The following is a 25653-nucleotide window of genomic DNA, read 5'->3' as shown; positions in this document are numbered from 1 at the left end:
CATCCTCTCCAGCACCTGTTGTTTCCTGACTTTTTAATGATTGCCATTCTAACTGGTGTGAGATGGTATCTCATTGTGGTTTTGATTTGCATTTCTCTGATGGCCAGTGATGGTGAGCATTTTTTCATGTGTTTTTTGGCTGCATAAATGTCTTCTTTTGAGAAGTGTCTGTTCATGTCCTTCGCCCACTTTTTGATGGGGTTGTTTGTTTTTTTCTTGTAAATTTGTTGGAGTTCATTGTAGATTCTGGATATTAGCCCTTTGTCAGATGAGTAGGTTGCGAAAATTTTCTCCCATTTTGTAGGTTGCCTGTTCACTCTGATGGTGGTTTCTTTTGCTGTGCAGAAGCTCTTGAGTTTAATTAGATCCCATTTGTCAATTTTGGCTTTTGTTGCCATTGCTTTTGGTGTTTTAGACATGAAGTCCTTGCCCATGCCTATGTCCTGAATGGTAATGCCTAGGTTTTCTTCTAGGGTTTTTATGGTTTTAGGTCTAACATTTAAGTCTTTAATCCATCTTGAATTAATTTTTGTATAAGGTGTAAGGAAGGGATCCAGTTTCAGCTTTCTACATATGGCTAGCCAGTTTTCCCAGCACCATTTATTAAATAGGGAATCCTTTCCCCATTTCTTGTTTTTCTCAGGTTTGTCAAAGATCAGATACTTGTAGATATGTGGCATTATTTCTGACGGCTCTGTTCTGTTCCATTGATCTATATCTCTGTTTTGGTACCAGTACCATGCTGTTTTGGTTACTGTAGCCTTGTAGTATAGTTTGAAGTCAGGTAGTGTGATGCCTCCAGCTTTGTTCTTTTGGCTTAGGATTGACTTGGCGATGCGGGCTCTTTTTTGGTTCCATATGAACTTTAAAGTAGTTTTTTCCAACTCTGAGAAGAAAGTCATTGGTAGCTTGATGGGGATGGCATTGAATCTGTAAATTACCTTGGGAAGGATGGCCATTTTCATGATATTGATTCTTCCTACCCATGAGCATGGAATGTTCTTCCATTTGTTTGTATCCTCTTTTATTTCCTTGAGCAGTGGTTTGTAGTTCTCCTTGAAGAGGTCTTTCACATCCCTTGTAAGTTGGATTCCTAGGTATTTTATTCTCTTTGAAGCAATTGTGAATGGGAGTTCACTCATGATTTGGCTCTCTGTTTGTCTGTTATTGATGTATAAGAATGCTTGTGATTTTTGCACGTTGATTTTGTATCCTGAGACTTTGCTGAAGTTGCTTATCAGCTTAAGGAGATTTTGGGCTGAGACAATGGGGTTTTCTAGATATACTATCATGTCATCTGCAAACAGGGACAATTTGATTTCCTCTTTTCCTAAGTGAATACCTTTGATTTCCTTCTCCTGCCTAATTGCCCTGGCCAGAACTTCCAACACTATGTTGAATAGAAGTGGTGAGAGAGGGCATCCCTGTCTTGTGCCAGTTTTCAAAGGGAATGCTTCCAGTTTTTGCCCATTCAGTATGATATTGGCTGTGGGTTTGTCATAAATAGCTCTTATTATTTTGAGATACGTCCCATCAATTCCTAATTTATTGAGAGTTTTTAGCATGAAGGGTTGTTGAATTTTGTCAAAGGCCTTTTCTGCATCTATTGAGATAATCATGTGGTTTTTGTCTTTCGTTCTGTTTATATGCTGGATTACATTTATTGATTTGCGTATATTGAACCAGCCTTGCATCCCAGGGATGAAGCCCACTTGATCATGGTGGATAAGCTTTTTGATGTGCTGCTGGATTCTGTTTGCCAGTATTTTATTGAGGATTTTTGCATCAATGTTCATCAAGGATATTGGTCTAAAATTCTCTTTTTTTGTTGTGTCTCTGCCAGGCTTTGGTATCAGGATGATGCTGGCCTCATAAAATGAGTTAGGGAGGATTCCCTCTTTTTCTATTGATTGGAATAGTTTCAGAAGGAATGGTAGCAGCTCCTCCTTGTACCTCTGGTAGAATTCGGCTGTGAATCCATCTGGACCTGGACTTTTTTTGGTTGGTAAGCTATTGATTATTGCCACAATTTCAGCTCCTGTTATTGGTCTATTCAGAGATTCAACTTCTTCCTGGTTTAGTCTTGGGAGGGTGTATGTGTCGAGGAATTTATCCATTTCTTCTAGATTTTCTAGTTTATTTGCATAGAGGTGTTTGTAATATTCTCTGACGGTAGTTTGTATTTCTGTGGGATCGGTGGTGATATCCCCTTTATCATTTTTTATTGCATCTATTTGATTCTTCTCTCTTTTTTTCTTTATTAATCTTGCTAGCGGTCTATCAATTTTGTTGATCCTTTCAAAAAACCAGCTCCTGGATTCATTGATTTTTTGAAGGGTTTTTTGTGTCTCTATTTCCTTCAGTTCTGCTCTGATTTTAGTTATTTCTTGCCTTCTGCTAGCTTTTGAATGTGTTTGCTCTTGCTTTTCTAGTTCTTTTAATTGTGATGTTAGGGTGTCAATTTTGGATCTTTCCTGCTTTCTCTTGTGGGCATTTAGTGCTATAAATTTCCCTCTACACACTGCTTTGAATGCATCCCAGAGATTCTGGTATGTTGTGTCTTGGTTCTCGTTGGTTTCAAAGAACATCTTTATTTCTGCCTTCATTTCGTTATGTACCCAGTAGTCATTCAGGAGCAGGTTGTTCAGTTTCCACGTAGTTGAGCGGTTTTGAGTGAGATTCTTAATCCTGAGTTCTAGCTTGATTGCACTGTGATCTGAGAGACAGTTTGTTACAATTTCTGTTCTTTTACATTTATTGAGGAGAGCTTTACTTCCAAGTATATGGTCAATTTTGGAATAGGTGTGGTGTGGTGCTGAAAAAAATGTATATTCTGTTGATTTGGGGTGGAGAGTTCTGTAGATGTCTATTAGGTCCGCTTGGTGCAGAGCTGAGTTCAATTCCTGGGTATCCTTGTTTACTTTCTGTCTCGTTGATCTGTCTAATGTTGATAGTGGGGTGTTAAAGTCTCCCATTATTAATGTGTGGGAGTCTAAGTCTCTTTGTAGGTCACTCAGGACTTGCTTTATGAATCTGGGTGCTCCTGTATTGGGTGCATATATATTTAGGATAGTTAGCTCTTCTTGTTGAATTAATCCCTTTACCATTATGTAATGGCCTTCTTTGTCTCTTTTGATCTTTGTTGGTTTAAAGTCTGTTTTATCAGAGACTAGGATTGCAACCCCTGCCTTTTTTTGTTTTCCAGGAAATGGTTGCTTTGAGTGTTTAGGTAACTCACTCAAGATTACAGATTGGAAGCAAGGGAGCTGGAACTCAGCCCTGCCTTTCTGGCACCAAGGAGTACCTAACCCTTGTCCTATTCAGCCCCATCAGGAGAGGTAACTGAACCTGATGACCTCTGATGTCCTATCTCTGAGAGGAAATGGTCCTGCTTTCACAAATAAGTACACAATGCCCCTATGACTGGTGACCATGCACTATGATGAGGTGTTCAAAATCTAATCTGGTTTTGTAAGGACTTCAAAAAGTTAAACATGGAATTACCATATGATCCAGCATTTCGACCTCTAAGTATATACCCCAAAGAATTAAATGCAAGGACTCAAACAGATAGTCGTATACTAATGTTAATAGCAGCATTGTACATAGCCAAAAGATAGAAACAATATCATTGATAGAAATGTCCATCAACAGATGAATGCACAAATGTATAGACATACAATGGAATGGTATTCAACCTTAAAAAGGAATGAAATTCTGACACATGGTATAATATGGATAAACCTTAAAAGCATTATGCTAAGTGAAATAAGCCAGTCACAAAAGGACAAATGTTTATGATTCCATTTATATGAGGCAACTAGTCTAAGCAAAGTCATACATACAGAAAGTAGAATAGAAGCTCCTAAGGACTGGGGACGGGAGAATGAGAAGTTCATGTCTAACAGGCAGAGTTTCTACTTGGGATGACAGAAAATGTGTGGAGATGGATGGTGATGATGGTTGCACAACATTGGGAAAGTCCTTAATGCTACTGAAATGTACACTCAAAACTGGCTAAAATGGGCCAGGCATGGTGGCTCACACCAGTAATCCCAGCAGTTTGGGAGGCTGAAGTGTGAGGACCACTTGAGCACAGGAGCTCAAGACCAGCCTAGGCAACATAGTGCAACCTCATCTCTACCAAAAATTTTAAAATTAGCCAGGCATGGTGGTGTAATACCTGTAGTTCCAGTTACTCAGGAGGCTGAGGTGGGAGGGTGGCTTGAGCCCAAGGGATCGAGGCTGCAATGAGCCATGATCATGCCATCACACTCCAGCCTGGGTGACACAGCAAGACCCTGTCTCAAGAAAAAAAAGAGTGCTGAGAGTGGGAATCCTTGTCTTGTTCTGATTCTGAAGGGAAATGCTTCCAGGTTTTGCCCATCCAGTATGCTGTTGGCTGTGGGTTTGTCATAGATGGCTCTCATTTTGAGGTATATTCCTTCAATGCTTAGTTTATTGAGAGTTTTTAACATGAAGCGATGTTGAATTTTATCAAAAGCCTTTTCTGAATCTATTGAGATGATCATGTGGCTTTTGTTTTTAGTTCTGTTTATGTGATGAATGACATATATTGATCTGTGTATGTTGAACCGACTCTGTGTCTCAGGGATGAAGCCTACTTGATTGTGGTAGATTAGCTTTTTGATGTGCTGCTGGATTTGGATTTGTTGAGGATTTATGCACCTATGTTTATCAAGGGTATTGGCCTGAAGCTTTCTTTTTTTGTCATGTCTCTGTCAGGTTTTGGTATCAGGATGATGTTGGCCTCATAGAATGAGTTGGGGAGGAGTCCCTCCTTCTCAATTTTTTAGAATCATTTGAGTAGGAATGGTACCAGCTCTTCTTTATACGTCTGGTAGAATTCAGTTGTGAATCCATCTGGTCCCGGGCTTTTTCAGATTGGTAGGCTCTTTTTTTTTTTTTTTTTTTTAAAGACAGAGCCTCACCCTGTCACCCAGGCTGGAGTGTAGTGGCACAATCTTGGCTCACTGCAACCTCCACCTTCCAGGTTCACGCAATTCTCCTGCCTCAGCCTCCTGAGTAGCTGGGATTACAGACACACAGCACCGCGCCTGGCTAATTTTTTGTTTTTTTAGTAGAGACAGGGTTTCACCATGTTGGCCAGGCTGGCCTTGAACTCCTGACCTCGGGTGATCCACCTGCCTCGGCCTCCCATAGTGTTGGGATTACAGGTGTGAGCCACCGCGCCTCGCCTGATAGGCTTTTTATTACTGATTCAATTTCAGAACACATTATTGGCCTGTTCAGGGATTCAATTTCTTCCTGCATGTTCTCACTTGTAAGTGGGAGCTAAATATTAAGTCCACATGGGCACAAAGAAGGAAACAGCAGACACCAGGGCCTACTTGAGGGTAAAGGGTGGGGGGAGGGTGAGGATCAAAAAACTATCATGTACTATGCTGGGTGATGAAATAATCTGCACACAAACTCCTGTGACATGCAATGTACCTATGTAACAAAGCTGCACATGTACCCCTGAACCTAAAATAAAAGTTTAAAAAATAATGAATTAATTAATTAATTAAAATTCAATTTTAAAAATTAACAAAAGAAAACTAGGTTTTATGGACACCAAGATGGAAACAATAGACACAGAGGACTGCTTGAGGGTGGCAGGTGAGACAGTGTGTGTGTGGGAAGGCAACGTACTCGGTACTGTGCTCACTACCTTGGTGGTGGGATCATTCGTACATCAAGCCTCATAATTTACCCATGTAACAAACCTGCACATGTACATTATGAACCTAAAATAAAAGAAAAAAATGGTTAAAATAAAATTTTATGTTATGTACATTTTACCACAAATTTTAAATATTGCTCCCGAAAAGTGATTTGGGACGAATTGTGCTATCCCAAATCAAGAAAAAGAAAAACTTTGAGACTTGCATAAATGTAGAAATAAGGAATTACGTTCTGGGAGTATGTTCTGGAGATGCAGGTAAGGGCAAGAGGGGGAAAGTTGCATATTCCGAGAAGAGGGAAGAAATGGAAAAGGCGGAGGACATGAGGTCTGCTAGACAATCCTGGGCACAGACCCAGAGTGTCTCTGAGCAGATGGCAAGTTTGGTCTTGACAGCAAGGAACGGCTGAGGGATTCCATGTCATTAAGAAATAAACCATCTAGCTCAGGACTCAGGGGAATGACTTTAAAAACACACACACACTAGCCTTTCCACATATCAAACAATACCGTATCCTTCCTCAGACCTATAAATAAACATCTGTGCATCCTAATGGTAATTGCAATAAAGAAGCAGTTGACTTAGGAAGTCACTAGTTGGCCTTCAGGAGACATTCATGCAACCCGAGATGTTAATTCCCATCAGACTCCGAAAAGAGAGTGTGGTGCTGCTCATGATAAATGCGTGCTGACGGGCAGTTCCTGTGTTGCAGGAAGTGTTTCCCAGGAGGGCTGTGGTGGAACAGTGGGAAGCCATGAAGGACCAGCTCATGCCACACCTGCCTCCTGTTGAAACAAGCAGCACCAAGATCTGGTGCTTTCACATTGTTTTTACAAAGAAAGGAATAAACTACTATGTTCAGAGAATCAGGAAGGACTCTAGTACTCACCCCGTCTCAACTCTTGTTTGTGTGGGCGTTGCGGGCAGAGATGAGAAGGGAGATGAGACAATGCATGTCTCACCTGGGTATTGTGGAGGCTGCGGAAGAGTCTGCACTGGTTTCAAGATTTATCAGAAAAACAAACAAAGGAAAGTATTCTCCGAAACAGCAGCAAAAGTCCCAACTCCGGATCAGAGGATGATCATCTCATGTAATAACTCCAGTCTATTTCCGTCAGCCTGTGTGAATCTAAGAACCAACCCAACTACATCCATGCAGTCAGGGGGTTTCACCTGCCCAGTGTGGGCAGATGGGGGCCAGGGGTTGGCAGCTCACTCTGTCTTTCTGTGTCTCAACTTCTTATGCTAAAATGAAGAGGTAGAAATTAGTAGTTTCTAATGTGCAATGTCTCTATTCACTCTGCATTGACAACGTTTAATAATAAGGGTGATGGGGCCGGGCGCGGTGGCTCACACCTGTAATCCCAGCACTTTGGGAGGCCGAGGCAGGTGGATCATGAGGTCAGGAGATCGAGACCATCCTGGCTAACACGGTGAAACACCATCTCTACTAAAAATACAAAAAAAAATTAGCCGGGCATGGTGGCGGGCACCTGTAGTCCCAGCTACTTGGGAGGCTGAGGCAGGAGAATGGCGTGAACCCGGGAGGTGGAGCTTGCAGTGGGCCAAGATCGCGCCACTGCACTCCAGCCCAGGTGACAGACGACTGAGACTCCGTCTCAAAAAAATAAAAAAATAAATATATATAAAATAATAAGGGTGATGTAACACATACCAATAAAATTAATAAAATAGAAACAAATTTAATGACCCAAATTCTACCACCCTAACATAAATACTTTAGTTTTATATTTACCTGTCTTTATTCCGCAGCATAAACAAAGCATAACTGGTTCCGAAAAGTACTAAAATGTTTTTGCTGTTTTTTCTTTCTTCTTCTTTTTTTTTTTTTTTTTTCTGAGATAGGGTCTCGCCATATCACCCAGGCTAGAGTGAAGTGACGCAATCCTGGCTCACTGCAGCCTCAACCTCCCAGGGTGAAGCATTTCTTCTTTTCAGAAAAAAAAAAAAAAAAAACTTATTAATACATTTTATTTTTTCATGGTTAAACCCCTATACCTTCTAAACTCCAAGAACCTATTCTGCACCATGGTGACTCTTGATGTGTGCGGTATGGGCCAAATTGTGTCCCCCCAAAATTTATATGTTAATGTCCTGACCCCAGTACTTCAAAATGTGACTGCATTTGGCGACAAAGTTTTTAAAAGAGGTGACTAAGTTAATCGCATTAATGGGGCCATTATAGTAGGCAGTAATCCAATGTGACTGATGTCCCTAAGGAAAGAGATTAGGACACAGACAGATGTGTACACAGGAAGACCATGTAAGGACACAGGGAGAAGACAGTCATGTACAAGCCAAGGAGAGAGGCCCTGGAGAAGCCAACCATGCTGACACCTTGATCTCTGACTTTCAGCCTCCAGCACTGTGAGAAAATAACTTTCTGTTGTTTAAGCCACCTAGTCTCTGATACTTTGTTACTGCAGCCCCAGAAAACTAACCCAGTGAGATATGATTGTCTTTCTGGGTAAACTATACGGATCACACTAACATTCATTGACCACAGAAGTGTATTGTGACCAAGACCTTCCATATAATACCAAGGCAAACACCTACACACACACACACACACACACACACACACAGACACAAGCTGAGCTGTTTTAGCAGGTACACACCTATTAAATTGTAACATAAATGTGTTTTGCAACAATTTTTTTTGATCCTGTAACAGAACTAGGGTCTTGCAAAGTAACCACATCCTCTGCCTTCAGCTGCTTCTCCCTTCCTGCCAGCCAGCCACACTCACTAGATACTTTGAGAGGAGCCCGGGACAAGCGGTTAAGTGGACTGTGTCCTTCCAGCCCAGCCTGCCTCTTGAATTCTCTCTGAGAAGGTTTGGCCAACAGTCTATCTACTTTTCCAAAACAGAGACCAGAAACACCCCTCACACTTTCTTCAGAGAGGGTTAAGCATCTCCAGGGATCAGATGGCTCATTTCTACAGTCCTAAGATGATAAATGCTCCAGGGACTCACCAGCAGTAGCCAGAGTGGCTCCTTTACCTTCCAGGAATGGGGAGGAGGGCTTCCCAGCAGCACTAAGGTTTGCTTTCGGATTCAAAGCACCAGCTTCCCCAGCAGAGACCTGGGTATAGAGAGTGGCAACTGCACAGAGACTCATCTGTGTCATGACCAATACAGCTTTAAACAGGGACAAAGAGAACAGGGAGAGCCAGGCAGTCTTACTTTAGGGAAACAGGTTACAAGGCTCTTCAAATTTGGAGTTGGTATAGCCAAGAACCCCCAAGAATTGAGAAGGTAAACAATGCACCTTCCCCTCCTTTCCTACATCATTCTGAGGAGAGCATGGAGGCTGAAAAGAGCGTGGCCCTCGCTGTTCATTTTAGCTACAGCCCAGCACCAGGGATGACCTCCAAAAAGTGGGAAGTATGAAGCACTGGACCACGGCATGCTGAGAAGCACCTGCTGCATGCCCAACAGGATGGGGCATGAACAGCCCTGAGGATTTCTGGTCTACTAAACAACCAGCAACAGCAGCTAGGATGATTGCTAAAAGGCACAGCAACTATAATGAATATAACAACCGGCTGCTGCTGCTGCTGCTTCTGCGGTTACAACCTAGTTTCAGCATTTGCCTCAGCCAGATAATTCATCCTCTTTCTCATGGGGAACTCTCCCCTGACCACTATTACCTCCTCTCATTAAAAATCAGCCTCTGCATTATCACTTCCTTTGCACTGTCACTGAGGCCACAAAAATGTAAGGGAGAGAGTGACACCCCGCCTAGTCCTGCCCATGGGTACTTTGTCCTACCTCCCCAGTGACATCATGTTTTTGCAGAGTTAGGGAAGAATGAGCCAGGCTTCCCACTGAGACTCTCCAACAAGCCAGGGCTGACCTAAAGAAGTGTGTAACAGGAAAAATGGCCGCCAAAGCCATCAGAGGAATGCTAACCTCGTATTTGTTCAGAGACGATTTTAGCGACCACCAACTTCAGAAGACGGCATTGACAAGACAAAGGCAAGTGGCTCTATCTTTATGTGCAGCTTTCCACACACATCTTCCCACTTACTCACAAGTGTGTGAAATACTAATACCCACATTCAACAGAGGAGGTCCTTTCCATCAGGCCTTTGCCCAATGTCAACTTCTCAGGGAAGCTTGCCCTGGTTATGCTATCTACAATATCAACACTGGCCAAGTGCGGTGGCTCATGCCTGTAATCCCAGCGCTTTGGGAGGCCAGGGCGGCAGGATTGCTTGAGCCCAGGAGTTCAAGACCAGCGTGGGCGATAGAGAGACCTCATCTTTACAAAACAACAACAACAACAAAATTTAATAGCTGGGCACAGTGGCATGTGCCTGTAGAACCAGCTACTCAGAGGGCTGAGGAAGTAGGATCACTTGCGCCTGGGAGGTTGAGACTACAGTGAACTATGATCACACCACTGCACTACAGCCTGAGTGACAGAGTGAGACTTTGTTTCAAAACAAAAACAAAATATCCATACCAACCCCTATGTAAACACATCCGACCCCATGTATCACCTTAGCACTTAATCACTCTCTAGTATGCCATCTTACTTCCCTTATTGCCTGTCTCCCAGGCTAAAATATATAACATTTATAATTACATATTCCAAAAGCTCCATAAAGTCAGGACGATGTCTGTTTTGCTCAGTGCTGTATCCCCAGCATCTGGAATAGCACCTAGCATGTAGTAAAGGCTCATACAGACGTGTCGCGTGAATAAATAAGGGAACTGAGGCTCCTAAGGTTGAATCCAGCAATGCAAGCTGTAAAAAGGCAGAACTCAAATTTGCCAATACCAAATTTTCCCCAGGCACTGGTGGAAGTGGAGAGAAACTGCTACATTCACTGGCATCATGGGAGACAGAGAGCCCATCAAACAAAAGTAGGTACAATAGGACCCAAGGGGAAAAAACACAAGCTGTTTGCATTTCTTTGAGAAAGGCTAGAAAAGCAAAGGCAAGTGGTAGGACTCATGAGAAAATACAAAAGTGACAGCTAATTCCAGGCTGGTGAAGGAAGAAAAACATAGGAAGATGAGGCAATATGAAAATAGGAACAGAGCTCTGGGGTGGAGGAACCTACTCCATCCCCGGGGCTTTCTTTAACAGCAGATGGAAAAATGAAGAATTCATATAGTATGCTTGCTTCATGAAGAGTGAGGAAAAGAAAGGGAACAATATAAGAGTCTAGGTCGGGCACAGTGGCTCATGCCTGTAATCCCAGCACTTTGAGAGGCCAAGGCAGGAGCTCAGGAGCTCGAGGAGCCTGAGCTCAGGAGCTCGAGACCAGCCTGGGCAACAGGGCAAAACCCTGTCTCTACAAAAAAAAAAAAAAAAAATACAACAATTAACCGGCCTATGTGATGCATGCCTGTAGTCCCAGCTACTTAGGGGCTGAGGTGGGAGGATCACTTGAGTCTAGGAGGTTAAGGCTGCAGTGAGCCGAATTCGCACCACTGCACTCCAGCCTGGGTGACACAGTGAGACCCCATCTCTAAAAGTTTAAAAAATAAAAATAAAAAAAAGTCTAAACTTTGTAACAGCCCAAGAGACCTCTGAGGGTTGAGGTGGGGGTAGGACTGGGAGGGGCTAGGATGAGAAAGTTGTGGAAGGAGCAGATGGTATCCTAAACCAGGATGGGGAGGGGAGGGAAAGAAGGGAAGCTTGATTCGGAGTGGCCCAAAGGAGAGGCAAGGAGATAGGTAGAGCCTGCACACTTAGAACTAGCCAGGTGGAGTCTAAGAGAGTACTTGGAGCCTTCCTGGAACAGAAGCAACACAGATAGCCAGACTGAGCTAGGGCCCGACAATCAAGGGAGGTTATGACAGATGTCAGTGATGGCCATTCCCAGAAGCTATGCCTAGAATGTCCCCTTTTCCAATCAGGAATTATAAGGAGGGTCAAGTAGCCCAGAGAAGCTCCCCTTGGGGTGTGAGTCCTGGACCTAACTGATGCAAATAATCCTATGGGCTTGCACTGTTGTGGGTACCACCCCATCCCTGAGCACTCAGAACTCCACCCTGGGGGGAAGACGCCTTGTTAGGAAAATACCTCAGGAGAAACGATGGTTGTGGGAGTACATGATGACAGATTGGGGACAATGACCAGAAAATGAAAGATGGGGACCAGGTGGTGCCCTGACCAGGCCAGGCCAGCTTGCCAGCAGATCCAGTGGTGGTGTTTGGGCACGTGACAATCTTTGCTGGAAAGGAACTCCTGAAGGGTGGTCTCAGAACCAAGATATGGGCATGGCTTTCCCAGAGAGAGGTACCAGATTCTGCCCCAGTGTGAAATGACCACAAGGAAGCCTGAACTTCCTACCTCCCTAGCCTGCAGTCCTCTCGGCTTAAGTAACCACCGAATCATAAATCATCTATATAGGTGAAATGATAGGATGGCTAGGAATTGCTTTATAATTCTCCAGCAAACCAAACTGTGGGAGGGGATAGAAGGAACAGAGTGGGGAGGTGTTGTACATATTGAAGGTGGGAGAGGGTACGCGGAGATTTATTGGACCAGTGGATGGCAAAGTGTCCTTTCCAAACCAGAAGCAGCACCACCTGAGGGCTCTAACAAGTTGCAAATTCTCGGGAGGGAGCTGACCCCAGATCTACTTAAAAATACACAACAAAAAACTCTAGGGCTAGGGCCCAGCAATCTGTGTTTTAACAAGCCCTCCAGAGGATTTCGCTCAGCGGTTCCGATGCTTGATCAAATTTGAGACCCACTACACAATACCTTTCTCTCTCCTTTTGTGCATGTGCTCTGATTTCCATAATAAAGGATTTTAAAAAACCATCCCTATGGGCATTTTTGTTGTCGAGTTATTTATTTCTTACATCACTTGTCTTCAATTGCTATTTAACTATTGTTTTGATCTTTTCCTGGAGCCAGAACAGAAAAGCCAGAAAGCAGAAGCCACTGAGTCTCTCTCTCTCCCGCCGCGCCCCCCGCTCCCCGCCCAGTTTGCAAATGTAAACTTCCTGTAAGAGACGCCCCCGGCCGGCGCGCACACCACTCACACCTGAAGGCTGTGTCTGCAGAGGGGGCCGGGAACGACTCCCAGGGCGACGTGCAGGCCTCATTTCGGAGCTGCCCCACTTTCCCCGGCCTTCACCGGGTGCCCTCAGCGCACGCCCAGGTCCTGGCCCCAGGCGCTCCCGCCTCCCGCAGTCCCAGAGTCCGGGCCCAGGTGGCACTGCCACGCGTCGATCCTGTGTGGGCACCCGGGCCTCGCGAGAGACGACCCCTCTAGAACGGACTTTTCAGAACTGCAGCTCACGAGATATGGGTCCCCTGATCTTTTCCGTTCTCCCTTCCAGAAGTTCTTTAAAAAGACGGGGAAGGAGGCGAGGAGAGCTGGAGGTCGAGTCACAGGGCGGGGCCCTCCACGCACTGTCGCCTCCTCCCCGCTGTTTCGGGTCCTGGATGAGGGTGCGGAGTTCGGGAGACCTGGGCGGTCGCAGGAGATGAAGGGTTAAGAAGCGGGGAGCCTCCTCCCCCTCTGCGTATCCAGTGCCCCTTCCTCCTCCTCTCCCTGTTCCTCCCGCCACCCCCGTTGTGTGCTGTAAAACAATCCCTTTGTTTCCTCTTTAAGACATTAGCCTCAGGGGCCATTATTATAGGAAAGAAAGGTAGCCAGGCCCTTTTATCTGCAAGAATCCATTAAGCATGGCCTCTGTACAGCAGGCCGCTCGGTTATGGGCTGCTCCACGAGGGGTCCCAAAGTGGGAGAACCCCTCCCAAGCGAGGACCCAGACGCACCTGTATCCCATCTCACTACCTCCCCCTCGGGAACTGGAATCTAGGGGGAGTGGAACGCCGGCAGTTTTCAAACGAGAGTGAATATAGAGCCACAGTGGGTCTCCCGCAGAACCCCAGTTTCACACCTTCCTGCCCTCGCGCCATCTCTTCCTGCACACCCGGGAAATGGGGTAAACTTTCGACGGCAAGATAGGAAATGACCCTACCCTTCGTTTCCTCAGCAGGTCTTGGTGCGGGGCCGCCACCGTGCGCGGGAGAGGGGACGCAAGCAGCTGCTAGTCCGGGAGACCAGACGCGCACGTGTCTGTCCGCCCCACCGCGTGTGGGTAGGTCCGAGGGTACGCGAGGACGCCTCCGTCCCGCAGCCCCGCACGCATTTGATTGTGGTGCTGAGCGACAGCTGCGAATTTTGCCACTGGGGGACCGAAAGAGGGCCTTTTACTTTTCTTAGGAAGCTGTGATGCAAAATGCCTGCTGAAAGCACTGGAGGTTTCATGTGTCTCATCAGAAAATAATCTAACACCGATTCATTATTTATATCTTCCCCCAAGAACCAGTCGCCCCAAATGCCCACTCTGCCCGTGCGCTCCGTCTCACCTAGCCGCCCAGTCACAACAACAAACACCGCCCGCAGGCCCAAGGCACAGGCTCGGTGACTGCAGCTCCGCATTCTGGATTTGGGGACCAGGCGCAGGGGGAGGGGAGAAGGCGTGGCAGCCTGGCCAGAGCCCGGGGAAGGGCCAGTGTGATACTTTTATCAAGTTTAGTGGGCGGAATCTTTTCTTTTTTAAATTGCCAATAATTCGGATTGTTGGGAGTAAAGGTGGCAGGAAAGCCACAAAAGAAAACTCTTTCTTTAAATTCTCTGTTGTATCCAGGTCAAAGATGCAATATCAAGTCAGTGTCTCTTGCTTGAAATCTCTGTGGAATGACCTTCTTTGGATCTTCTCCTGCTCTTTCACCATGAATATAAATATTTTCTCCACTTACCATATGTTACCCACGCACTTCCACAGACCCCACCGCCACCGCCCTGCTGGGCTCCTTGCAAAAGGAAAGTCTGCCCTGCTCTCTCCTCTCAGCCGGGAGGGCAGGGGGAGGAGGGAGCAGTGTTGTTCAAGGGACAATGTCACTTTCCTCTTCATCAAGATTCTTTGTCAATTGCTGGGGAAATAATTGACCTCAAGCTACTTCAGTCACAACCAATAGAAAAATGGAACGGTGATGTGTCCAGCTGTTAAGGGGAGGCAGGCTGGAAAACAAAGGTGGCAAGGAAGGGGGCTGACATGAAAAATATGTAAAGCTTCATGTGCAAATTCTTGGGAAACAGTGGAATTTCACTTTAAAATAAAACAAAAAACCAGAATTGTGTTCATTTGTCATATCTCCAAGGTTGCGGTTCTTGATTTGTGACTTTGGATAGCTTAAAAGGAGAATCCCAGCACAGAAGCCCTTTCATACAGCTGCCGTCTTTTCGGTTCTCTGACCCTTTCCTTAACTTACACAATGGCACTTTTTCCCAACACCCTTCACTCAGTTAGCAGCCAGAATGATTCAGCTCCATCTGATTCAGGGGCCCAGGGAATAATTTGGTAGTTCTTTGAGTATTGTTTGGCATTTGTTGTTTTTGGTTTAGTTTAGTTTTTTTTGTTGTTTTTTTTGTTTGTTTGTTTTTTGTTTGTTTTGTAACTAGTAGGAGAAAGCAGCCTGAAAGAGAAAAGGAAAAGTAGGAGGAGTGAGAGGGATAACCAGAGAGAAAGCCAAGAAGAAATTCAGCAATTGCCTTTCCTGGCTTCCCTTAAAGAGATGATGGTTAGGAGTGGTTTGTTAAAACAAATCTCATATTTCAGCCCACAAGATGTCCCATTTATGAAGCTGATCCTGTTCCAAGTTAGACCAATCAGGCAAAAATCAATAAGGACATTCAATGCCACCAATGTGGTAAGAAGCAAGAACAATATCAAACAGCAACTCAGTGAGGCCTCAAACATGAGCTCTTAGCCTGAACTGTGTCTTCTCCAAAGAGGAGAAAAGAGGACTTGGGGTAGTGGAGGGGAGGGGGCAGTGGCAATCCAGATGCTACAAAAACAGCCCGATATCTTCCATGGTACACATTTACCTTCCAGCATGCGACTAAACCGGTGTAGTGGATGTGTGAGTGCTGATGAACAGCCACCATGGAAGAGCCAAGGTCCCTGCCTTCTCCAGGCCCAGCACTGAAACACAAAAGGTGAAGAAGAATAAGAATATTAGTATGGCAGAAACCCCTGTCACCTGGGTGAAAGAGCTCATCAGACTCACAAATACATTTTTGACAGCTTATATCTTCTCCATGGAGTTGCAGGGAGTAGTGAGTGAGTGATCAGGCCATCCTTAAAAGCAAGCACATCAGCACACAGAAAGTAAATGCTATCAGTGCAGATTCTCAGTGACAAATATTTGGTATAATTGCAAAAATTTCCCCAAGAACATGATGCATTTTTCTCTAATGGAATTTTTAAAATTTTCGTCTGCTCTAAGATGTCCCCAGGTAAATGCGATAATGTGTACTATGGTCAGAATGTTTGTGTCCTCCCCAAATTCTTATGTGGAAATCTTATACCCCAAAGCCATTGTAGTAGGAGGTGGAACCTTTGAGAGGTAATTAGATCATGAGATTAGGACCCTTATAAAAGAGGCCTGAAAGAGACTCCTCACCCCTTCCATGTGATGATGCAGCTAGAAGACACCATCTATGAACCAGGAACCAGGGCCTCACCAGACATTGAAACTGCCTGCACCTTGATTGTGGAGTTCCCAGTCTCCGGAACTGTGAGCAATAAATGTATGTTGTTGATAAGTCCCTCAGTCTATGGGATTTGGTTATAGCTGGACTAAGACAGTCAGCATATATCAATTTCTCCAACCTCTCACAAGTGCTTTCAAGATCTTCTCCAAGGCTTATTCATGTCATAGAACAATCAGCAGGTATACTTTACTTTTCTCAGAATTACTAACTCCAACCAGCTGAGTGGTATTTATTTAAGGAAAGACTTCACTGCTTAAGGAATTCTCTAGTGTTCATCACTGTTTAGAGCTGCTTAACCCTGTTTCATTTGAAGCTAGAGAGATTTTTACATATCACATCCTTGAAAAGAGCTGGTTCTGGACTAGTTGTATTCTAGCTGTATCTAGAATGCACCTAATTGTTCACCTAATGGAACTTCACCTAATAGAAGTTCACCTAATGGCTCAAAGATGAAGCTGTTGAGTTACTGTCTAGTAATGGCAATGGATTTGCACTGAACTCTGTCCTCTTTCAGTCTTCCTTATGACCCCTGGCACTCATTTTCAAGGTAGGAAACCAGGATTGGGGTAAAATCTGTGGATATAGTAGTAAGGCTAATTGGCTCCTGTGAGAATGAAACCTATGGCTTGGCCTTATTAGCCTTGCATTAAATCTAACATCTCAAAGTGCGGTTGAATGGACATAGTTCTTACCTGGAACATATTTGTAATTTGGTAGAATCCAATATGGTTCTCACCAAATATTGCCCCATCCTGAGATGTTCTGGGTGAAACAGAGGAAACTACAATAAGATGTCAATCGATATTCTAGATTAATGAAAATCAAATGCTTTCAAAGTATGTTTTTCATTCTGCAAATAATTTACGTTTAAACATCTTAAAACACATTTTATTATGTATAAATTATGATTATATTATGTAAAATTAAAAAAATGCCTAGAAGAAAAGCTAAAAAGAAATAAATCAAATGGTTTATGTTTTTATTTGGATGGCAGGATTATGAGTAAATGATTTTTTCTCATCTCAGTTTTCCAAGATGTTATTGAGTGGTTATAATTACTTGCTAATGGAATAAAATATATGATCATTCCATAAATATTGGTTAATGTTTATGTATAGGAATAACTCAAAAAAAGTGACTTGACAAGTACAATTTCTGTTTTCTGAAAAAACAGTGACTTGAACGAGCATAAGAAGAAGTAACGGGAGGAAAGGAGCAGTCATGAGTGCTTCCTACTGTCTGTCGGGCACATCACAGCATTATCTCATTTAATTCCCTCTGCTGGTAAAGGAGGCACTGATTTTACAGAGTAGGGAATTGAAGCTCTCAAAGTGCATGTAAATTGCTCAAGATCTCACTGGTAAAGGGGCCACTCACACTCAGTGTTTTATGCTTTCCTCCTGCTACGTGAAAGACGTAGTAGCAACAGAAACATTTAATAAGTTAGACAAATAAATAAGTGTAACATCCTGTCCTACCAAAAATCACTCTATTGAACTGGTCTGACTATACTCCTTACACAGAATCCCCCTCCCCGCCATACACACACACACTGCTGTCACTGATTGGACCAGAATGGTCACCTGACTCAAAGCTGCTGAGCCATTAACTTCTCAATAACTTACGTAAGGAGATGTATAAATTGTGGTAAAGTCTAGTGTAAGCTTTTCAATTCAGATCTTAGGCCAGTTGGGGGAGTAGAAAGGATTGGTTCCGTAGAGAGCAAAGATAACAGAGGATGGAGGCCGCATGGATAAGCAGAGAAGACGTGCCTACAAAGGAGGGAGGGAAGCAGAAATGGAGGAACAAGAGGCCATATGGTCCTCCTGTGTAGTTCAGAAGAGCTTTTCCCATTCTCATGGCTTCCCTGTGGACAATGTTTCCCATGGAGCCCTCTGTATTTGAACAATACCACATTTTATTTGAACTAGCTTGAGTGAATTTCTTTTCCTGCAATAAAAATATCTCAAACTACAAGCCAGGTGCGGTGGCTTATGCCTGTAATCCCAGCACTTTGGGAGGCCAAGGTGGGAGGATGGCTTGAGCCCAGGAGTTAGAGACCAGCCTGGGTAACATAGTGGGACCCCTGTCTCTACAAAAATTTTTTTAAAAAATTACCCAAGTGTGGTGGTGTGCACCTGTAGTTCCAGCTACTTGGGAGGCTTGTGGTGGGAAGATAGCTTGAGCCTGGGAAGTCAAGGCTGCAGTGAGCTATGATTGTACCACTGCACTACAGCCTGAACAACAGAGTGAGACCTTGTCTCAAAAAACAAGAAAGAGAGAGAGAGAAAGACAGGAAAGAAAGAAGGAAGGAAGGAAGGAAGGAAGGAAAGAAAGAAAGAAAGGAAGGAGAGAGAAAGAAAGATGGAAGGAAAGAAAGAGAAGAAAGAAAGAAAGAAAGAAAGAAAGAACGAAAGAACGAAAGAACGAAAGAAAGAAAGAAAGAAAGAAAGAAAAAGAAAGAAAGAAAGAAAAAGAAAGAAAGATCTCAAACTACAGAAGCAATAAACACACACTTTGTCAGAATCTTAAGTCACAAGTCTCTGCCTGGCTTTGCCAATCATGACCAGTGCTCCCAAACACATATCCATGTGGATGTCTCTCAGGAACCTCAGACTCAGTATTCATTAAGTGAACCCATCCATTTCCCTCCATATGCTCCCAGTGTTTCCAAACTCAATGAATGTCACTAATATCCTCCCAGGTTTCTGACCTGTGAGTTCTCCTCAACCCTCCCTTCTTAGCTTCCCATATCCAACCTATCTCAAATCTCTCAAATACTGCCCCTATCCTTCTGCTTCTCTGCCCCACCCCAGTGCAGGCTCCACCACCTCCCTGTTGCAGGCCGCAACCTCCTTGCTGGTTTTCCTGCCTTGGTCTTGCTCCTCTCCAACAGCCAATACTCAAGTCTGGTCAGTGTACACACAAACACATACACACACACACACACTCACATGCTTGCGCGTGCGCAGCAGCATTTAAAACCCTCCCATGGCTTTCCTTTTAGGGTAAAATCAAAACTCATGTGCATGGTCTCCAGGGCACTGTTCATTGTAACCTCTCCAGTCCTGTGTCTCAGCATCCTGCCCACACTCTGCCCAGGCTGAACCGCTTTCAGTTCCTCAAACATGTCATGCTTCTCTGCCTGAAGGACTTTTGTGTTCCCTGTGCCTCTCAGTGTGGAACTCCTCCCCTACCTAGCGGCTCTTACTCTTCTCTTGTGCCTCAGCTTAGATTTCATGTCCTCCACAAAGTCTTCTCTGATCTTCTGAACTTAAGGTTAAGTATCCCTCGTATGTGGCCCTGTGACCTCTGTGCCTGACCACCCAGAGTACTTGCCAACCTTCATTGTAATTACTTGATTGTGTTTCTCCCTGGTTTGATTGTAAACTCCCTGCAGGCAGGGTATTGCTCTGTTATATCTCCAATGCTGAGCCCATCCTGTGATCAGAGAAGAGAATGTGGAACCTGGGGGCCTGGTTATATAGCAACTAGAGCATCACAGCCATGAGGGGCTCAGGATCTAGGCGTGTATGATGGTCTTGGAAAAGAAATAGCTGTAAGAAGGAGTCAGTAAGAACAAAGAGGCTTTGGACCAGTCTCAGTAGATGAGGACAGTGGTAGAGAAGAAGAGTGTTCAGGAAAAGATGGAACCAGTATGGCTCCAAGACATTTGGAAGTTGAGAAAGGATTTCTGGTTTAGCAGGAAGATGATGATTTGGTTTTGTGAGAGTCTAATTGGGTTTGTGATGGCACAAGAAGTCCAAGTGACACTCAGAGTGGCAGGACACCAGCTGCAGAGAGGCAAGGGCCAGAAATGACAATTTGGAGGTAACTTGTCTAGAGGTGATGGTGGAAGAATGAATGAAGGAGCTTCTACAGTGTGAGCCAAATATAGGGCCAACAGGAATTTGCCAGTTAAGTCAAGAAGAGCAGAGATGAAGATGGAAGGAGGACTTCAAGGAATGAGTGAGAAAGCAGAGACTAGAATCCATCCCCAGAGCATAATATGAGGTTATGAAGGCCAAGAGAGGAGAGAGATTAAGGAGGAGCTAGCTTGCAAGATTCAGTGCTGATTGTTGTAATGGCCAGCATGTATTTAAGCCCTTTGCATGAGCAAGGCATGTTTTGAGGAACTTTTCATCAATGACTTTGTTTAATTCTCACAGCAAGTCTATGAGATGGGTGCCACTATTATTCTCACTCTACAAATGAGTTACCTGAGGCTCCAAGAAAGCCTACAGCTTATTGAGGTCATATGGCCAGAAAGCAGCAGAGCTAGGACTCAGACCCATTGTCTTGGAACTCAAAGCTGGAACTTGGGAGATCAAGGGAAAGATGGAATGGTGGGGTCGGGGAAGGGGAATATCAGTTTTCTGTGACTCTAGATAGCTTGATGAAACAAAGCAGAAATCTCTATTGTGGAAGACAATTGAAGTTGACAAAGATAGGAAGCCTAGCTTCTCTTCTGATGAGTGGGACCAGGAGAGGGTGATAGTCAGAGGCCAGGAGAGAAGGAAGCCCAAGGCCTCTAGACCCATGTCCCTGCCTCTGCCCAGCAGCTGCCTCTGCCTAAAAGAGTGAGCTAAGGTGGCTTCTCCAGAGTCTTCTCTGCTTCCTGACTGTAAACAGCCCCAGGGTTGCCATTCTGAGTGCTTTTCAGCAGGCCAAAGGGCCCTTGAGAGCTGGCAGAGCAGAGATGAACTGCTAGCTTCCAATCAACTTCCCAGGGCCCATGCGTAAAGCTCCCTGCAGCCCTGGCAGGAGACAGAGACCCTGAAAGGAACAGGAGGTGGGCAGACCCACCCATTTAGAGACCCCACTAGGGGACCTGCCTGAGGCAAACAGCTGGGGTGTCCACAGCACCCCATTTTAAAAGATGCCAGAAACAGTCAATCTTAGCGCCTGAGTTTACTTACACCTGACAACAATTCTTTCCCCAACATGGAGACCCGGGGGTGAAGGCCGAAGAGTCCTCCCACCCCCACCTCAGCCCCTAGTTCCTCTTCTTCCTGCTGCCTCATTTACTCTTCCTTTATTTCTTCCTCTCCCTCATATTTCTTCCCAAGGACTAGAAAACACTTGTCCATCAAGAACCTAAGTTTAGGAAAAAAGAGAAGCAGGGACCGGGCACGGTGGCTCACGCCTGTAATCCCATCATTTTGGGAGGCCGAGGCAGGCAGATCATTTGAAGTCAGGAGTTCCAGGCCAGCCTGGCCAACATGGTGAAACCCCATCTCTACGAAAAATACAAAAAAATTAGCAAGGTGTGGTGGCATGCACCTGTAATCCCAGCTACTTGGGAGGCTGAGGTAGGAGAATCACTTGAACCCGGGAGGAGGAGGTTGCAGTGAGCCAAGATGGTGCCACTGCACTCCAGCCTGGGTGACAGAGTGAGACTCCATCTAAAAAAAAGAAAGAAAAAAAAAGAGAGAGAAGCATGAAGGGAGGAGAGAGAACCTCTTTTCCCAGGAACTCCGAGTTGACTTGGTGCTTTTGTGGGGAGAACAATCAAATCTTTGGACTCACCACCCAGGCCAGAGAGTGTGAGTGAAGAGCCGCAGGCCTCCAGGAAGACATGTGGGGCAGATTCGGGGACTGAATTTCAGGCCTCTGGGACATATAGGCAGAAGGAGAATCAAAGGAAGAGGAGAAAGGAAGCCCTGCCCACGTCAGAGAGGACTGCTTCCAGTGGGTACAAAATTCACCTGAGAGGAATATTTGTCCTCCATTGGATGAGTCATGGATCTCTCACCTCAAACCTTTGTAACCCAGCCCCTCCCACCAGTCTGCCAGCTCCCAAGACACACTCCTTTGCACCTCCCTCCTGCACATCAGACACCATTTATTTGTCTTTGTTCTGCTGCTTCTGCTGCTTTCAATAAATATGGCTGGCTTTAAAGTCAAGGCAAAGGAGATTTACAGATAAAAGGGATGGGGTCTGAACTGTCAGCTGTGTTACTGGCTTGCAACTGGACCTGAATCACAGTAGATGCTGGTTACAGGCAGCCCACAGTAATGACAGCACCCCTGGGGTTGTGCAAATCACCAACTCTGGTAAGCACAGAGGAATCGGTGGGTGAAGGGACCCTGAACCCCTTCTCCACTCTATTTCTCCCCATCCCAGTGACAGGGGCCTCCACGCGGCTCATTTCAGCCTCAGGCCTTTATGTGGATCTCTGCCTGGACCATGTCTTCCAAGGGGCACCATGGTTGGCTCAAATATCAACTCCTCAGAGAAACCTCTCTATTCTATTATCTTCAAGGCACTTATCTCTATCCAAAAGTTATTTTTAAAATTACTTCCTAGCCCCCACCACCCCATAAAAGTTCCATGAGAGCATGGCCTTGGGGTACCCTGTTCTCACCTGCATCTGGGGCACATAGGAGAGCACCTGGCTTTTACCAAGGCTGCTCTGTAAAAGTGTGTCAAATTGAATTCATTGAAATGGAAGCTTCCACCCACAAAAAGCAGCCAAATGTTTAAAATGATTGTTTATCAGCAATTAAAATTTAGTTTCAAATCATTATTTTTGCCCATCTCTCAAAACAATAGTCCATCTTCTCCCTAATCGGTTGCCTCTTTCCTTTCATCTCACCAGATCCTACATTTGGAATGTCGAGAATATCTGTAGACTCCCGACAGTTAAAGGAAACCTATGGCTTTAAAAAGACGGTCATCACTGAAGATTGCATTAAACACGCTGTAAAAAGAAAATCTCCAAAGGAGATAAAGGGCCTCAGGGGTGGGTGGTGCCTGCCCAGCTGCCCCACCCCTGCAGGGAAACCTGCCCGCAGCCTCCTTAACCCTTCCGTGGCCCGCACCTCAGGAAGATGCTGGGAAAGATCAGAAGAATCCAAGCACTACTTGCTGACTGGAAGAAAACAGCAAAAAGAAAAAAAAAAAAAAAAGACCGATTCCAGTGTTGCTCCCTGCTCCCCACCCCCATCCTTTCTTCTTCCAAAAAGGCTTCTGTTCAGAGAAATTAAAGGACTCTGATAGCAGATCACAAATTCAGGACAGAAAAGCTCCACTATGTAGCCAGAGACTGTATTGTGGGTAACCAGACGTTGGGCACTTTTTTTGCTTATGAACTTTTGGACACCATTCGAATAAAAGACTATTTGTTCCTGGACAAACACTCACCAGCAAAGAAGCTTTTAAGAGGAGGGGATATTTTTGTTTTGCATTTTCTCTTAGTGAAAAAAAAAATGAGAGAGTCAAAGAGACAGAGAGACAGAGACCAAGAGACACTTGCTCTACTTACTTTTCACATAAAAGAACTTAGACTAATTTGTTTACTATTGCTGGGGATTCATGTTTACAAGTTCCTGCAGCATTGTGGTAAAAGAAATGCTATTTTTAAAAAGTAGAAACCCACACAAGTCTCCATATTCAGGGTTCTTCTTCCCCTTCCTGCTTTCCTCACTCCCCACTTTCTTTTCACAGATGGCCACAAACACATGAGCCAAGTCGAAGCTCAGGAGGCCCTTGTCTTTCTCTCCCAGACCCCTTTGAGACTCCCCTGTGAAAGGGTCATACCTGAACTTGGAAGGCAATCTCTAGTTCAAGTTCAGTGGAATTCTACTTGCCACAAAAGTCACACCCCACCTGTGCTCCTTTTCAGCAGACCAAACTCCTGGCAGTCCTAAATACACACCCTAGATTTCAATCCCCCACCCCTTGCAGTTTTCATTTTCCTTATATACAGGGACCATTTCTGAAATCAAGCTAGCAAGATGTTGAATAATGTCCTTTTTAAAAGAGGGTGTGCCGTAACTGGGTCACTAACTGTGTGACTAATCACGGGTGCCTGTAACCACAGTGACTATGGCTTCAACCTGACTTGGTCATTTGTAAACCACAAAATGACCCAGCCATCTGCAGGGGCTGCTGGCTCTGGAGTTCGTGGCTCTTCCCATGCCTGTCCCCTCCTCACCCACAGGAGCAATGGCAGCAGCCCCTGGATGGAACCACCCTCCCCTTGCCTCTGCACTGGCAGCATCTGGGAGGGAGCTACTCACTTCAAACCTCTTCTTACTCGTCTTTACAGGCCTGTGTTGCAGAGGCAACCGCAGCAGGCATTTGCAACAGCTGCTCTGGCCTGAGTTCCGTTTAGCAACACCAAGTCCAAAGGAGAAAAGGAAGGGGTCTAGAATAAATTCCTTTTCAAGAAAAAAGCAAAACAAAACTGGAAAAGTGGCCTGAGAAAAACTTCCCCCAGCTAGTTCAGGGCTCTTTGTTGTGCCTAACATTTATTCATTGCACTAAAAGTTAATAAAATCCATAAAGTTTTCCCCAATCACTAAAGCAACTTAAGGAATTTTCAAGACAGGTGTGTCCTTTTGCCCAAGGGTCCCCAAATGTATCCTAAGTTAGGAGCACTAAGGCTGCAGTGCCTCAACGCGGGTCCCTCCCAGGGATCAGCCCAGATCGGGAGCTGCAAGGAGGAACAATTAACCCCTTACCTTCTGGAGACCCAAGTTCATTTTGGTGCGCCCTGCAGCGCTTTAAGAAAAATCTTGGCCAGGCACGGGGGCTCACGCCTGTAATCCCAGCACTTTGGGAGGCTGAGGCGGGTGGATCACCTGAGGTCAGGAGTACGAATCCAGCCAGGCCAATATGGCTAAACCCCATCTCTACTAAAAATACAAAAATTAGCCCGGCACGGTAGTGGGCGCCTGTAATCCCAGCTACTCCAGAGGCTGAGGCAGGAGAATCACTAGAACCCGGGAGTTGGAGGTTACAGTGAGCCGAGATTGTGCCATTGCACTCCATCCTGGGTGACAGAGAGAGACTCCGTCTCAAAAAAAAAAAAGAAGAAGAAGAAAAAGAAAAAAGAAAAATCTTAGGGCCAAGGGGCTTATTTGTAATTGAGGAGGATGATTGGTGGTAGTGGTGAGGAAGATCTACTCTCACTACCTCTCAGCATGAACCCTCCACCCCATCTCTCTGAAAATGGCTTTACTTTTTTCTTCATGGTCTGGGTAAAATTGGTCGAAGGTACACAAAGGACTAAGCAACCTCTCTTTCAGCCCCACCCCCTTACCTGTGTTCACTCATTCTCTTAACCATCAATCCCTTTTTTTTTCTCCTTATCACATTAATTCAGTAGGGCAACTGCTTCTGTCCTGGGGAGGGAAAGAGTTTTCTCCAAAAGGACAGACGGAAGCAACAAATGGGAAGGAAACTGACAAAGCTTGTGAAATCCCAAACCGGACTGGTAAGAACAACATCATAAATTATGGATCCCTCGAGCCGCCTCCGGCCTGTCACTGCGTGGTCTGTCTCCACGGCCTTGCCCGGCGCGGGCGACACTTGTCCATGAGCGCGGGTCTCTCGGGCCTCAGATGTCCCCTCCTGACCCGGCCGCAGCAC

The 25653-nt window shown here is 45.1% G+C and overlaps 1 long non-coding RNA gene across 3 annotated transcripts in view; it reads right to left on the bottom strand.

The window, feature by feature from the left end:
• LOC129061018 (uncharacterized) overlaps positions 1 to 14615 on the bottom strand; it is a 53478-nt gene extending 38863 nt beyond the window's left edge. For 2 of the 3 annotated variants that reach the window (XR_008527962.2, XR_008527963.2), the window contains exon 1: positions 14084 to 14448. This is a non-coding gene — a long non-coding RNA (uncharacterized LOC129061018). Of the gene's footprint in view, positions 1 to 14083; positions 14449 to 14476 lie in introns of those variants that run through there. The other variant, XR_008527964.2, reaches the window with a different exon arrangement.
• Between the last annotated feature and the right edge of the window lie 11038 nt (positions 14616 to 25653).

Source organism: Pongo abelii, chromosome 7 (assembly GCF_028885655.2).
Source record: "Pongo abelii isolate AG06213 chromosome 7, NHGRI_mPonAbe1-v2.0_pri, whole genome shotgun sequence".
NCBI classification, from domain to species: Eukaryota; Metazoa; Chordata; class Mammalia; order Primates; family Hominidae; genus Pongo; species Pongo abelii.
Note: the sequence above shows the minus strand (reverse complement) of the source record. Positions and strands in the feature narration are given on the sequence as shown.